At 38.7% G+C, this 16406-nt stretch overlaps 1 protein-coding gene across 6 annotated transcripts in view; it reads right to left on the minus strand.

Moving 5' to 3' along the window:
- Positions 1–16406, minus strand: part of LDB3 (LIM domain binding 3) — a 116094-nt gene that overhangs the window by 91531 nt on the left and 8157 nt on the right. The window lies entirely within an intron of this gene.

The raw sequence follows: 16406 nt of genomic DNA on the forward strand, positions 1-16406 counted from the left end.
TATCTCACTGGGAAGAAAGGATGACTACAGAACCTCCTGAAGTAAACAGGAATCAATAGTAAGAAAACTTTTTTCCCCTTAAAACCCTTCACTACCTTTCTAGTTTTTTGTAATAAATAGAGCAATCAACTGAGAAACATCATCCATGTGTGGCTAGTGCACACGCTCAAATACAGTCACAATATGTTAATATGCCAAAGAGCTTGATGAATCTGTATGGTTTTGCATAAGCTACAGAAGAAGCATTTATGAGTGCACAGTGCACATTTTTCCATAGTGGACAGCAATATTACAATGTACCATTTCGTTAACCCATCCTCTAAACTCTGTTCGTATTGAGAACAGAAAAAGTTTATTTTTAATATAAACCTGTATCTTAAGCCATGATAGTATTTTCAATATTTAATAATACAGATTGATGTTGCTGAAGCCTGACTTAAAAGTATCCAGCACAACAGCACTTACCAATATATTGAATGTCCCAAGTATATTTTTAGAAATAGAGTTTATTTGTCACAGAAATTGTTTTGCCTTGTTAAAAAGTACTCCTCTAGGTGGGCTGTGCTTTTACACATGGCCTTGTTCATGAAGGGCACTATTCCATAGTTCCACATGTACTAAATGCCAATTAATTCTCCCTTATGAGTTATGATAAATGATTATTTTAGGGTGGAGTCATACATTTTCCAAAGGGTCTTTATCACAGCTCTGTTGACAGGACTTTAAGTATGGTGGTATGCTTAGTACTCCCCTGAAGCAGCTGAAGTATGTGCCACAGCAGGTGCCACAGGCAGAACATAGATTTGCTTTGACATTAAAGCACAGGGTATAGAAAGAGTGGAGGGTTGTTGGATGGATTTATAAAAGCATATGTTGTGAATGGTTTTGAAAAGTGGAGCCTTCAGAGTGCAGCATTAGAGTCAAAGCTAACTCAGTTTGAAGAAATCCTGCCTGTCATGGCAACAGTTGTTTGTACTTCGTGATTGTCAGGGCCTGTCATTAAAGAAACATTTTGACACCTCTAAGGAAAAGCTCACTCAAGTGTAACTAACCTCTTGGAGACAGTAAATTTTGGTAAGACCAAACAATTAAAACATGCTCTTTGAGCTTTAAGAGATACATTTCCACTGAAGAAATTATAAAATTTATAAAATTATAAGGTAAAAATAATACTTGCAATGTAAAAATTATACTTGCATCTGTTTTTCAAATTTTAAAACATAGTTTACATTTCTTTCCCATTCTTGACCGTGCCCTCTTGGTAAAAAGTTAAATCTTGAATTTTTGCACCAGCTCCCAATGTTGCAGGATGTTTATAACCAATGTAGTTCTGGCCCTTCAGGGACAACGTGGCATAGCAGGTGACAGCTTTTACCAAAGGATCTCTCTGCATCTGTGACTTTATGTCCCCAGCCTAGACTGACCAATTCACTCCCACAAAGCAGAAGATGGAAATTCCCTCTTCATTAGCCATAATTAAACCTCTCAGCCAACACTCACACACTTCTTGCATCCATGAGCTGACATTTGCCCCTCAGCTTTCCACAATCAGTGTGAAAATGTCAGTGTGGTTGTGGTTTCACCAAAGTTCTCCCCACAGAAGTTTTTTCACACTACCTAGTACTTTTGGCCCTTGCAATGTCATTCTACAAAGATGCTGATTATTCCTTTACTAATAATACACCAATGATATTATAGTATTCAGTTTTCATTTTCTTGATCCAGCTGAAAAATCAATTTTTTGTTTTCGGTATGAATTAAGCTTACAGATAACCTGAAAAAATTAAGTAAAATATCTAACCTGTCTGCTTGATAGTCAGTTTATGGACTTGAGTGCCAAAACGGCAACTAAAATTAAAGTTCTGTAAAAAATAATGGAATCATCCCAACAGCCACTAGGAAAGCAGCCTAGGCAGTGTGTACACTTCCTAGATGAGTCCTAAAATATTTACACAGCCAGAAAACCTCAGCCTCACTCGACATTAAAGAAACTAGAGCTAGATTCCCAAATATTCAGAAAAAAAAAAAAAAATACATTCTACGGTGGTCAGTCTCCTTAATGGAGTTACGTCAGTTTATTCCAGCTAAAAAATATTGCCCTTATCTTAGTAAGTGTATAATTTCTCTTAGAGAAGACTTTTCAACATTATGTTAAATAGTATGTTTTCCAAGCTCTTTTTATACACAAGGGATTGGGAACAGTGGTATTATCATTCAACTCATAAGGCTCTCTTGACAAATATATTCCCCTGTAACTTCATAGAACCAGTGGAATTATACCAGGAATAAATCTGTTCCAGTATCTTCAGTTACTCTATTTGGAAACCAGTCATTTGCCTGACCTTCAGTGTAATGCTAAAAACAGAGTTTGTCTGTCATCAAGAGCCAGTGAGATTTCAGATAAAACAGAAGTCATGGCTCCTGCAATGAAATTCCAGGAGCGTCCATCAAAGGCTTGCCAACAATAGCATCTCACTCAGTCAAGACTTCCATACTTTGATAAAACTGGGGGAGAGGGGGAAGAGGGGATTTGACATTGGGAATTGGCCATGTCACAGCAACTTAGGGCTCAGTCTCAACTATACAGATCCAAAAGAATTCTTTGATTATTTTCTACTAAAACTTTTGAGTTGAATAGCTTTGGATCCTTATAAGTCCAATAATTTCTCACTCTATTGACAATTTATTTTTGGGATTTTTTTAGTTGGCTGTGAGGGGTTTTTTTACCCCTCTGGGGGAACATTCCTTCCAACTACCAGCACCACAATGTATTTAAAATAACATGTAGAGCAACAAAAAATGAATCAGGTCTGTTCTAAACATGACAGTAAATATTGTAAGTGGAAGCAGGACTTCCTTGTTTAAGTTACAATAGATTAATCTTGTGTTCACTAGAATAGAAGAACTGTTGCCAGGCAAGATTTCAAACTTCTTCCTTATAGTCTCATGCCAGCATGTAGGCTTACAGTGCTCTCTCTTCTGTCAGACTGGCATTTGTCTTGACATACTTAATCCAAACTTAAATCTCAGAATACCATCCCAGTCCTAGCAGAGTATTGCCCAATGCTTTGACAGTGAGAGATGGCAATAGAAAGAATTACCAGTCACTTCCACATGCAGCTTGGATATCCATCAGTACAAACAATGCTTGCTAACAACCTCCCTATCTTGGCATACATTCCTAGTATTTGCAGTTTGCTCAGTCTTGTAGCTCCTTTGGTTTCTACTTAGAGGATGGAAACAGTTCTATATGTGTTGAGACTATGGATAACAGTGGGTTGGAGTGAAGCTAACAAAAAGGATATTTTGTAACATGCTCTTCTCATCTCCCAAAATGGACAATGTATATCTGAATCAAAAAATAAAATCCCGTCCTAGTCCCTCTCTCTGGTCTTTGCAATGAAAATTAACCATAAAAAAACAGATTATGGAGGTGTCAGAGGTAAGAACAGAAAAGAAAAAGACACTTCAAGACAGTATCAAGTATCACAGAAATGAAAGACATATTTCCAAGTTAAGAGGATGTTAAAATTCATATTATCAATTTTTAAGTGCAACTTCTAGGCAGCTCTCCTTGAACATGAGGCCATGGCACTCTCTCTGTTACATTATCTAATTGGATTGAGGACAATCACAGCGCAACCTACTTGCACTGCAAAGTGACCCAAGTCACCAGAGGAAGGGAGGAAAATGGAAAGAGGCAGAGCCAACCAATGGCTATTTGTCCTTGGAATGAAGCTGCACAAAAAGTACAAAGATACCATCAAAAAAGCTTTGATGTTACTTATTCTGGTATCAAAGCAAGAGAAACTGGGCAGAAAGCAAGTAATGGTGTGACAAATGACAGAGAAAAGATATAGATATTGTTATTTATACATATATATATGTAATCAAGAATATCTGTTCATCACGGGTGTTAAAGAAAAGGAAAAAAAAAAGAGAGATGGGCTTTTATAGGCCATCAGCATCTAAAGATAAATACACAGGTCCCAGGCAGTATTCACTCAGTAGGGAAAATAGGGAGAACTCCTTTTGTGTTCCAACTAAAAATCAGCTCAACTAAAAATGTACTAAGGACATGGCAAACCATTGCCCTTTTCAGCTGTTCTCAGGATTTGATATCTTTCCATGAAAACATGCCTTTACTTCATTATTTATTGTTGCTAACAAATAAACCTACGGATCTGGAGATTTTAATTATTACGATTTTACTCAATAAATATATGAAAATACTCAAAGAAATACTAAGAAACAATTAGATGTTTCAAATTCATCTCTTCAAAGGGGTCACCATCATCTCTTTTAAGGTGTTATAATTTAGCCAGAAAAAAGCTTCTCTAATGACACATTGAGAAAATTTATTTTTACTGAGTATCCCGTCATTGCTGCAATGGTGAGAAGATATGAACAGCTTCAAAAGATGGCACGTACCCATTATTTTCAAAATAAACTTTGGCAATCTGGGGGCTTTTCTCAGTAGTTCCTGATCCCTATTTTGCTACAGCAAAATTGTGTTGTCTGCAATGGAAAAAGATAATATTTTAGAGGGTATTTTTTAAACATTTTCCTTTACAGCATTAGTGTATCCAAGGGCAGTAGCATACTGGTGTGGATGTATGGCACAAATAGTCTCAGACAGTAGCCAAGATGCTTCATGGGAAGATTGAAACTAAAGACTTGTGGCATCCAGGCCAGAACATTCACTGTGAATGCTCTAAAATTAAATGCCAACAAGGAAAGTTTATTCCTACCCAAACCCTTTATCTGTGCATTGAACAAAGAGGCTTTGAAAGAATCAAGTCCATGGTGAGAGCTTTTTCCTGGCCTCCTAAACTTGGAGATGAATTTAACGTTGGAACCCAATCCAATCTCTGCAAAACCAGTGGAGGAGGATCAAGACTCAATGGAGACAAAAGAAGTAATATTGTTTACCAGTCGTCTTAACAATACTTCCCCCAGATAAAACTAATTAAAGGTCTCGTTAATAAGGCAAATAAGGGTTAAATTATAATAAAACTACTTCTTTGTAGTGCTCTGTAGTTTATAGAGTTTATAAAGAGTTTTAATACAACAAAATGTAGAGATCAAATTAAGCATTTGAGCTAAATACTCAGAGCAGCAAGAGATAAAGACATTTACCCATATCATCAAATGGGATGAGACTCAGATTCAGCCTGGAATTCTTTCCTTTTGAGAAAGACCAGCATTCTCACACTGTAGTTATAAAATGTAACACTGTACAAGAGAGAGTCCTGCCTCCTTTCCAGGTTGTCTTTAGGACACATGAACTCCAGGGAATCGTGGGTGGAATGTATAAAAGATCTTATTGCAGCTGCTGGTACTGCATCTGTTCAAGGGATAAATAAAGCAGCCAAGTTCTAGTTTTGGTTTCATACACTACCAGTCCCTTGACATGCACAGAAATTATATACCACCTCCTCATCTTGTCAATCACACTGCAAATGTGTCTTCAATATTGTGGAAGGGATGATCATTTTTTTTGGCCAAGAATGTTCCCACAAGCTGAGATAACCTCCATGACAGGCCACACACACTGGAAAAAAACAGACACACTTCATTTTCTTCCAGAGAGCAACATATTCATGTAAATTACCAATCTTTAGACTTCTCATTTTTCCTAGAAAAGAATTGGGTCTACATAAAACTGATGTGAAATTAAAACTGAACTAATTCACTGATTATCTAGGCCTTTAAGAAAGTTTATTCTGTTTTGTTTCTCTTTACCACCACTAAATCTCCATGTTTTGGCATGTGGAATTTATGGAAATGCTCTAAATCATTATCTGCTTGTATTTTATATATATACTTTTTCAAAAATGAATATTAATGTGTATATTTTCTTCAAAGAAAAAGTTGGAGATTGCAAGACGACGTTTTGCAGAGCAAGGAACCACTGCTCTGAAGAAAATTAAGCACAGATACGTAGGGAAAGGGAAGTGCTGCTAAGCAGGACAAATACATCTTTTTGTGGACCATAGGATGGGTGGTTGTAAAAGGAGGAAATCCTCCCAGGAATCTCAGTGAAGATGCACTCTATTGTCAACACAGAAGTGACATTGGTATTATTTGCAGCTTAGGTTCCTTAACAGAGGCTAGAGAAGACTATTTACTAGCAACACATGTAATCAGAGAAAAAACAGGAAAAAACCCAGCTTCACCCAGAGCAGTCATGAACCTCCCTGTGGCACCATATTTAGCCAGCTCCTTCCTGCTCATTCCTTCTCTGTCCCCTCCATGGCTCTACAGGACTTTACAACACCTCTCGGAGGGTCTAAGTCTTTCACTTCCCAAATGCAGTCTTCATCTTTTTGCTCCTTCACTCTAAGTGCACTTTATCTGAATGGCATGGAAAGCCAGGAGCAAAGAAAGGATGGCACATTCTGGTGAGGCAGAATGTGGGAATAGAGCAAGGAAAGGCGGCAAGGGAAAGAGGCCATACAAGCATTCCAGGCATATGGAAGGAGAAGACAGCAGAGAACAATCTCGTATGGAGTGAGGATGAATGCCAAGAGCCACCAGTACTTGTCCTTGCAGCTGGCTCCTACAGCTGAGGCACAGAGCTCTCAAGGGTGGGATAAAACCTCCCTCAAAAGAGAGGAAAGCTTTGCTATTTCTCAGGGCTGAAACAGCCAAACAATTCTGGCACCTCAACAATCACTTCACCCTTCCCATGAGGTGCCAGCAGTCTGGTACCCACAACTCTGTGCACTCAGCCTGAGCTACTGACAACTAATGGCAAAGCAGCACATTTCAATTTCACAAGTGCTGCCCTGAAAATAAATAGTACCAAGCAGTGGGCAGTCCAACAGGGAAGAGATTGCAGTTCAGGTAGATGTGGTTTGCTGCTGCCCACACAATTGGTGATGCTTGCAATTCTGCTGACCATTTCTTGTCATGAAGAAAACAAAGCACACATAAGAGACATCCTCATCCACCCCACCCCATACAGTTGGCTAAAGGATTAAAGGATTTCATCTTGCATAATTTGTTAGATAATTTAAGCAAAACAGTGAGATAAGAATCTTTTAGACAGGAAAGGAATTTTGACAGTAGGTTAGGAGGGTACTTGTATTTTACAACTCTTGTAAAAAAAAAAGGCAGAAAGACTAATAATCTTTTTCTACAATAATTAACCTTAGCCAGTGCTGATGAAAAAGACCATCTTGCTTTGACTATTTCTTTTTCAAACACCTGCTATAGTACCAACTGCCCTTAGACATTTTTGAACCAGCTATGATTAGGTAAGGAGAGAATGCTGACATTTTCAGACAGAACAGGATGGTCCCAGTGACCCCCAGGATCAAGGAAAGGCAGCCCAAATTCACCCTAATACCAGGGCATTCCGATTTGGCACTATGTACCAGAATCTGGGGTTACATGTAGTATTTTTGGAGTTTTGGATAAGATGTCCCATTCCAGAAGCTTGAGGTAAACGTAGCATTGGTTCCAATTCAAAATAGCTTCCTAAGTTACTGGATGCTTTAAATATAGCATGAGAGTCCCACAGAGGCTTCTCAAGAGTGTGCACGGCACCCAAACCAGGTATAGAAAGTACTACAATGCATTGCAAACATTTTTATTCATGCCACAAAGACTAATTGTCACTGACGCTGGCTTCAAACTGAGAACCCATAAATTGTTTAAAGTAAGCATGTGTCCTTAAGCCTGCTACTTTTACTAAGAATAAGGGTTTATGTCTGTATTAGGTATGGCTAAGCAAGAGAGGCATAGAGCCAAAATAGCCCAGAGGCAGGAATTTGGACTCTGAGCAAGGGAAAGGTGGGAATAGGGTGAGACTACGTGAAAGGCTGTGTTCCTCCTAATCCTCAGCTGCCATTGCTACAAATCAAGTGCATTTGGAAGGATTTTGGAGAAAGGTTAAAACCTATTTATGCACTGTGTCCAGGCACTAGACACCTGTGGCACAGATGATCACAACACCAGCTACGCACGTGGGAGGTGCAGAGAGTAACTCTACCCTTGTTGGGGGATTTGCATGCCTTTAGGACATTTGGCCCATTTCATCTTCCTAAAAGAAGAGCAAGATCTCATTGGCTTTTTGGGAAAATGGCTGCTAAGCACCACTACCAAAGAGAGGAGACACCTTGTAGGAAGCCCATTCAAGATATTATCTGGAGCCATTCATAAGCTGAAAATGAATTTTTTTGAGGGTACCTAATTCCAGGTACTTTCTTCCCTCTATTTATTGTGTGTCTTTTCTCCTGTAAATCTCTTAGAAGAACACAACAGCTTTACATTTGGGGGAATTATTATACTCTTCATGGATCTGAAAAATGGGAGATTTGAGAACTGTCCCCAAGGGATATCTAACAGGCTGACCTAAGATTCAGGGACAGCTTTATGTGACCAAGCTATTATTTCTTTTATGACTTGAGTATTCTGATAGTAGCTAAGTAAAATACTTTTTTTTTTTTTAATTATCTATGCAATACATTTTGACAGGTGATACCTGTTAGCTTTTAAATAAATATTTAAATAAATATTTATTATCATATTTATTATTTATATTATAGATATAAAAATAATACATATATAAATATATAATTTGAATTATGGGTCAACAAATTGTGCCTTAACAGCACATTTATTGAGATCCTCGTCCTCACTCTGTACCAGCAAAAATGAAATTCGTTATGAATTAATGAATTAAATTTATTAAATCATTTATTAAATATCATAGCATACTTCCATCAAATTAGTATTTAGGAATTTATGTAACTGTAACAGAAAGCCTATTCAGATATTTTGTTCTCAGGTAACCTTTTTATTAAGGCATTAATTACACTTGTACAGAAGAAACAGCCCTTTAACATGCTATGTATAGAAACTTTTCCAATTAGCATTATTCATTTCTCATAGCACAGTACTGCTAACATTGCCAGACAACGTTTTAAATTCATTTATTTCCTCCAAACTTGCAGTTGCAATTGATTTTTACCATGTTCAGCAGAAATTTCCCTCCTTCCTCTCCCCTTCTCAAGATCTTTCAACAGGGACTAATAATTTACCTGCACATTGATAATTTGACTAATCTTGCAACAAAACTCAGTGGAAAAGGAGAGCATTATCTCATATTACACTGGACACTATTTCATGCTATATTAAGCATTAAAATGGTGGCACCTCAGGTACCCACATGCAGAAACTTCTAGTTATGCACAAACTGGCTACATGAGATTGCCTTCTCAGCTAGCTCCAGCCCACTGTGAAAGCGAGATTATAATGAAGACTATTGCACTTTGTACACCATTTTCATACTTCCCCATTGCTACTCAAGGCTGGTGTTATTTTATATTTAAATAGCCACATTTTTGATGGTTATAGTATAACATACACTTTATGCTACTAATTAGACAACAAGATAGGAACTGCTGTTGTTAGTATAGAAAGTTAATGATAACATATTCATAGAGCTAATTTCTCCTTTTGTTCCACTGGCTGGAGAACATTTTGCAATAATGTATTCAGAATGGAGATAATGATAGTTATCTGCTGTGTTATTAAGACAGTCATTTACTGAGTTCAGACATCAGACACTAATAAAAAGTTTTACCTGAAAAAAAGCTTATTGTGCATTTTAATTATAAAGCACTGACAGTTCAGCATCTGTAAATTCATAATTTAATGGTTACCTCCTGATGTTTACTCATTCTAAAGGATCTGCAAAATTATTAACTTTAATGATAATTATGTAAATCTGAGGACTTCCTGAAATACTACATCAACTACATTCTCATACAAGTGAACTCTAGGTCAAAGACTGAACAATGTGTCAGACCACATTATCCAGTTGCCAGGGCACACTGTGAAATCTTAAAACAAGTGAAAATGGAATGTAACTAATTTGAATTGTGGATCTGTTTCCTTTGGTTAAGAAACCCTTTCCTCCCTCTTCCATAAAACCACAAGAGCTACTGTTATCCCCAGTTGTGAACTCATTTTTTCACCACTCTTGAGCCCAAGTTTCCCACAGCTAACACCAAATGCCTCCTGTTCAAGGGAAGAGCTGCATTTCCCTTTCTTTCGCAGGAAAGAAAGCTGCAAAGTTACTTTATAACTGAGCTGACCATTGCATAAATATTATTCAGCCCAGTTATTTCACAGAATGAGCTCTTTTCACAGATAATGCCACACAAGTATTGATGATTCAGCTACAATCCCACTCCAAATTAAAAAGTATTTAGGATGTGAAATGAAGAAAGGGCTCCAAAAGCATGGGTTACGTATTTTGTGTCAGAACAGTCAGAACACCATTTTTGATGATGTAACACCATTTAAACCAGAACCTCAGCTATTACTGGCTGTTACTCACATTTATCTGGCCTATATTCTACCAGGGTGTTATGTCTCTCCTGAAATTCAAAACAGACAGAATTGAAGAACTTAGCATTAAATAGATGATTTCTGCACAGCATCTGTGCAGAACACATAATACTCCTTATTTACTCCGACCTTCAGCAGTGGACTTAGTATTTAGTGATTACTTTAATCACACAAACAGATAAGAGGGGTTGTCTTTGTGTTCCGAGTACCTACTTGATTTCAAGGAGAAATCATTTGACCAAGAGCTGCCGCTAGCTACATGCTGTTCCTGGAAGTTATTTTGTCAAGTAGACTACGTGCATTCAAATCACATTGTGTTAGCATGCTACAGTTTAAATAAAAAATGTAATAAACACTCTTCAACAAATAAGCCTGAGTTTAAAGTTACAACAACAAACTTCATGGATTTCTCAGAATATTTTCTGCAAGGAAGGAAAACAAAAGCTTCTTAATTCTATCACGACTGTTTACCCAGAAGGGGAAAATAACCCTTCTTGTGCTGGAACTGCTTTGGATATAAAATTGGGTATTTGCAGAAATCCAACCTTCTCTAAAGTGTTAGTGGCTCTGGTGAAACATCCATTGGGATTACTTCCCAGACCTGATACAGTACTTTTGATCAAGACAGGAAACGTCTATCTCAGAATAACTAATGCCTTGCCTCTTCGAGCACCTGCACAGCCACATTTAAACTCTGTTCTGTTTCGCTCAGAGCAGAGATTTGAACTGCCTCCCCAGTATCCTGGGATTTTTTGATCCCCAGGTGCCAGAACCCATTTCTCTGGCCCAACAAGTGTTAATTGAATGGAGAGCAACTAGAGAATTTGCTCCCTCTCTCCTTGTCTGACACAGACACGACACTTGTGTTTGATGAGACATGCAACCATATCATACAAATGCCCTCTGCACTGAACAGCCATTTATAGTACAGATGCTGTCTGCTGGAACATCTCAAATAAACAATACCAAATCAGGAGGCTGAGGAGTTACTTGTGGAGCTCAGGCTCACAGAAACACAATCATTTCTGATGTGGCTGTAAACAAATCAGAACTGGCTTGCAAATTAATTTGAAAGCAAACATACCACCTCAGATAACCAGCACTCTCCTAGGATACTGACATTGTTTGCATAGAGAACAAATAATTGCAGGTAATAAAATTCAGAATGCTGTAACTGCAGATGAGGTGACTGTTACTCAAGAAGTAATCAACAAATTAAACAGATGATCCCAAAGAAATGCTGATGCCCACAGAATAGTTGTTTTATCAAAAAATAGATAGTAAAGTTTCGGAGTGTTCTGAAAAGCTGGCCTGGAAGTATTCAATTTTTCTCTCACACTGAACTATTTTGAGCTAAACTTTAAGAGGACTGGAAGAATGTGACTCTGCTCAGTTGTAAGAAATTACTAGAATTTGTCTAGGCATAAGACAGTCATTATATTAAATGGCTCACTTCCTTCTCAGAAGTTGACTCAGTTATTTGAACTTTAAAGAAAAAAGGAAACATCTTTACTGAGTAATAGTTAAAGAGGAAGACTTCTAGGCTTCCAGAGGACACCAGACTCATCTGTTAGTTTAGTAGAATATCAACCATTACAAATACTAATCTATATCTTTTGGTATTGTGAAGGATTTCTTATTTGGAGATTTAAAAAACCCACAAAACCTCTGAGAGCTGCAGTTGCAGCTTTAGGACAGCTATTCAGCAGTCTGATTCACCAAACGTGGATGCTTAACAGGTGATGTGGTGCCAGCACTTCAGGAGAACTTGCTGAATTGTTTCAGTTCAGTCAATACAGGTAAACTGCATTTTTCTGATTACAGTTTATGTACAGCACCACACGGCCATTCAAAGGACAGCAGCAGAATGCACAGAGCCTCACCCAGATCATCTGAGGCTTCCCCCCTTCAAGAACAGAGGAAAAAAAAGTGAAGAGGGACTGCCTTCCCTCCACAGTTGTCTGTTGTAAGGCATTGACAGCAACAGCCCACAGGAAATGAATACTCTCACACAGCTCCTCTAAAGCAAAGGCAGTGACAGCCAGAGGTTGGCATATGCATGCTAGGGACTGGAGGAGGGACAGGAAGCAATCAGCAAGAGATGCTGATAAAAGCAAAGAGCCTAACAACTGTGAGAAAAAACCCTTCCTGCTCCTGTAGACACAGACTGTAAAATGCTAGACCAGGGTTTTCCCCAGATTCGAAAAGCTGTTTCAGGCTGCTTGTAGCAGAGTCAGTATACAGATCAGCTAATTTAATTCCTCTTGTAGCAGTGTTTGCTATTTTCCCTCCCTGGACTTACATCATCACCAGATTTCCACCTTTTCATCCCTTAATCAAGTAAAGTATTTCTTGAATGTTTTTGTTTTGTTTAAACCGTATCTCCTGTTTCAGGCTCTAGCTTTTGTTTTGGAACCCAAGCAGCTAAAAACCCTCTCTATTAGGAAATACAAAACTGTATGGATAACCACAGAGTGAATATACCAGTTGTGAGTTACCACAGTGATTTAAATAATATTTCCACTACCTCAGATAATGATAGCTCCTTCACACCTTTCAGCTCACTGGATCACTCCAAAGCCAGCCTGTCTCACTAGAAAAGTTCACAGCTCAGAAGTAAGGATTCAGAATAATATGAAGATGTTCTGGTATTGCATCCAACCATGTACAATCCCATCATCTTAGGTGACATGGCAGCTGAGCACTTAGGTAATTAACTATGTCCAAAAGCCTTCTTACAGAGGATTAGGCCTACAAAATTAATGAATTCTGCTTCCTTCCAGACAGTTCAAGCAGTAGGAGAAAATAAACAGCTTTGCTGCCCACGTCAATTTGGAAAGACCAGATTTATGTATATGATCATGCCACTGGTGACAGCGCTTAGCCCTGCCAACAACCTGCAAGTCTCATTCATTTCAGCAGGGCTGACAGATGCTCAGCTTTACTAAGCCTGTCAATACTGTTTTCCTGCGTCTGCTACCTGCTCATGACATCTCAGTCCAGAATCTGACATCTCATAACAGAATTTGACATCTCATGACAGAATTTTTCTAGTGGGCAGGATGGTCTGCAGGGTGGGGACTGGAAAAATAGTTCACAGATGATTTCCCAATGCTATTGTTACAGGAGTGTGAAAGCTGCAGAGTGACCTTAACTCTTCCCTACTTGTTTTTGTGTCCTGTTTTCTTGTTCCTACCTCCTATGTTAGTCAGACATTTATTTTTAGATAAAGAACAGATAAGAACAATCCATTTTAGGGGAACACATCTTCATCTGTCACCCAGCTGACTGACTGTGACTCCTGTGCATTATGCTGTTGACTGTTCAGCAATGAGCTGATCACCTGGGCCTACCTGAATGGGAGAAAGACATGTCTCAGAAACCATTTTAAAGATTCCTTTAGAAGTGAACTGTTATGCCAAACAGCTCTGCGTAATTCCCCTCCTCATCCACTGTCTTAAGAGCATTTTTCCTGAGCAGAAGCATTAGCAACCCCCCAATCCTGTATTGTGCTTTTCTCAGCAGGTTTCAAACACCTTCAGGATTTCTCCTGTGCTCTCCAGGTAAAGTGTGAGGTGAGTGGGAATTGCATAGGGCTGGCTGACAGTGCAGGTCAACAGGTACCCACCTTATGTCTATGCATGGGCTGACCTCATAATGCACAGCACTGGTGTTCTCCTTCAGGAGGGTGCTTGGAAACATGTGCGTCTAATACTATAGACGGGATGAACATCCCTGCTGTGTTAGACACTTTCCATTGTTGTTCTCAGAGGTTTAGAGGCAGTGCTCTTGCAGCATGACACAAGAGCACACAGCCTTCATGAAAAAGGAGGAATCTCTCTGTTCTCTGTGGCCCATAGACAGTCTAATTAATTGGGGGCAGTTAGAGCACAATGAACACGTCTGCGTGCAAACCCAGTTTGCGGGCTCAGAAGGACACTGAGCACATGTAGCCAGAAGGGCCATGGCACATCTGATATTAAAAGCAATTATAATACTCATTAAGTGGAAGTATTTGGAGTTTAGGACTTATCTTGCACACAGGAAGTCTAATCTCATCTCAGGGCAGCAGTGGAGCAAAACCAGTCCATAAATAGGTGTACAGAATCCACTAGCAACATTTAGAGCTGTGTGCCCTTTCCAAGAAGGAGATCTTCCTCAGTTATCTTCTCTCCCCTCCTCCCTACCAGGAATATCTTAAACATGTAAGTCCAGCTTCCCTTTTCCCCCCACAGTAAGACTCCAACTACGGCTGAGTTCACAGGTCAACTCACTTATGACTGCGATTTCTGATCTGTTTGGAGATATCTGACGATAAAGAAAAAAACAGATTATTATCAAAAGCCATGTCTTACACTGTGTTCCAATTAAAAAATCACAACCAGCAGGCATAACTATCCCAGCTCCCCGTGAAAGAGGCTATGTTCATTCCTGTATGTCTGCTTCTGCCCTCATAAGGCAGGCTCTAAAATCCAATCCCATCCCAAAGCTGTAGTTCCAGCAATAAACTGGGCCCCACTGGGAAGGAGTTAAAAAACATTTAACAGTGCTGAAAATGCACTCAGCTGTGTGAAGAGCTAATTCCTCCACACCTCTGGGAATTCAGCTGTTGCAGTTTCACTTCTGCTCCTCCTATGCTCTCAAAAGCCCCATGAGAATCACACAGCCTTTGGGCATAGTGTTTACACTTTCACAGATTACAATCTGAGACAATGAGCTCTTTGGGAAACAATTGGCTTTTCATTACTGATTGTGTCATATACAGAGCAAGGGCTACAGCCCTGGCCCATGGCTGAGACTCCAGGTATGACTGAATGACTTACAGGAAAATAATCAACACCACACAGTGCAGGCTGCAAAGTGTCATGAAAACACCTACAAAAATATGATGGCACCTCTCTGTACTTACCTTGGGTGGGATGAGAAAAGAAATACCAACACTATGTACAGGAGCAAAATTCATCTGAGCTTATGAAGGGAGTTTACTTTTGTAGATGGGGGTATTTTAGGTTGTCCTTTGCTTATTTGCTTTTGATAATACTGCCAGAACAGCCTTCTTTGCAATTACTGTGTTGCAAAAGGAGTTATGAAAAGTATGTCTCACCATCATAGGCCTTAGTATCAAGGTAAATGTGGCTCTGTCTTCCAAGAAAGGGATAATGTGCATAAGAACAAGGGAGATCAGATGATACAGTTTCACAGGATGAATATGAAAGAGCATAGCTAAGATTTCAGAAGCTCACCAACTGACTTTGAATCACATTTTGTACCCACAACTTAACAGACTGTATTTCCTCATTATGAAGAAAACAGTTTTAAAAGCAGTGTAGGTGGCTTTTTTTATTATTATCATTTTTGCAGTGGAACAGACCTTTTATTTGCATTCTACTTGTTTGTCTCATTAAATCATTCTGGTATTTCTCTTACACTGTTATGTAAGTAACCTCTCTTATCACTGTACTGCAAAATAAGCCTTCTGCAGGTCATTTGTGGAGGAACCAAGAGCTCCCTAGAAAGATCTGAACATTCTGGAGCAGATTTGAGACTGTCAGGAAAAAGAAGAAGAAGAGAGCTACCAGAAATCACACAGAACTACCTTATAAGAGGAAAGTAGATAAGGGAAACACAAATTTCCTGAAAACCATCCAACGTTAAAAATATTTAAGAAAATGAGCTAATTCAGGTAATAGGAATACTGAACCGAAAAACCTTAAAATAATATTTCAAGGGGAAGAGAAAAGAAAAAGGCAGCTAGGAGATATATGGCTGTAATTGACAGATACACCAGGTAATTAATTATTAAATCTATGCTGTTTGTCAGCTGCAAATGGAAGGCTTCTGCATAATTTAATACAGTATTTTAAGTACTACTGAGTCTTCTGCTTGACATGTCTAATTTTTATCTAACTATTGCACTGCATCACAAGAGGGGACACATCCCTGTCTTTGTTCAGTTTTAACATCTGACTTCACATACTTACAAGCAGTTACATATTCATTTTCTAGAAATATAATTCTGTATTCCCATTCAGAGTTGTTCT

The sequence above is a fragment of the Prinia subflava genome, chromosome 9 (assembly GCF_021018805.1).
Source record: "Prinia subflava isolate CZ2003 ecotype Zambia chromosome 9, Cam_Psub_1.2, whole genome shotgun sequence".
NCBI lineage: Eukaryota > Metazoa > Chordata > Aves > Passeriformes > Cisticolidae > Prinia > Prinia subflava.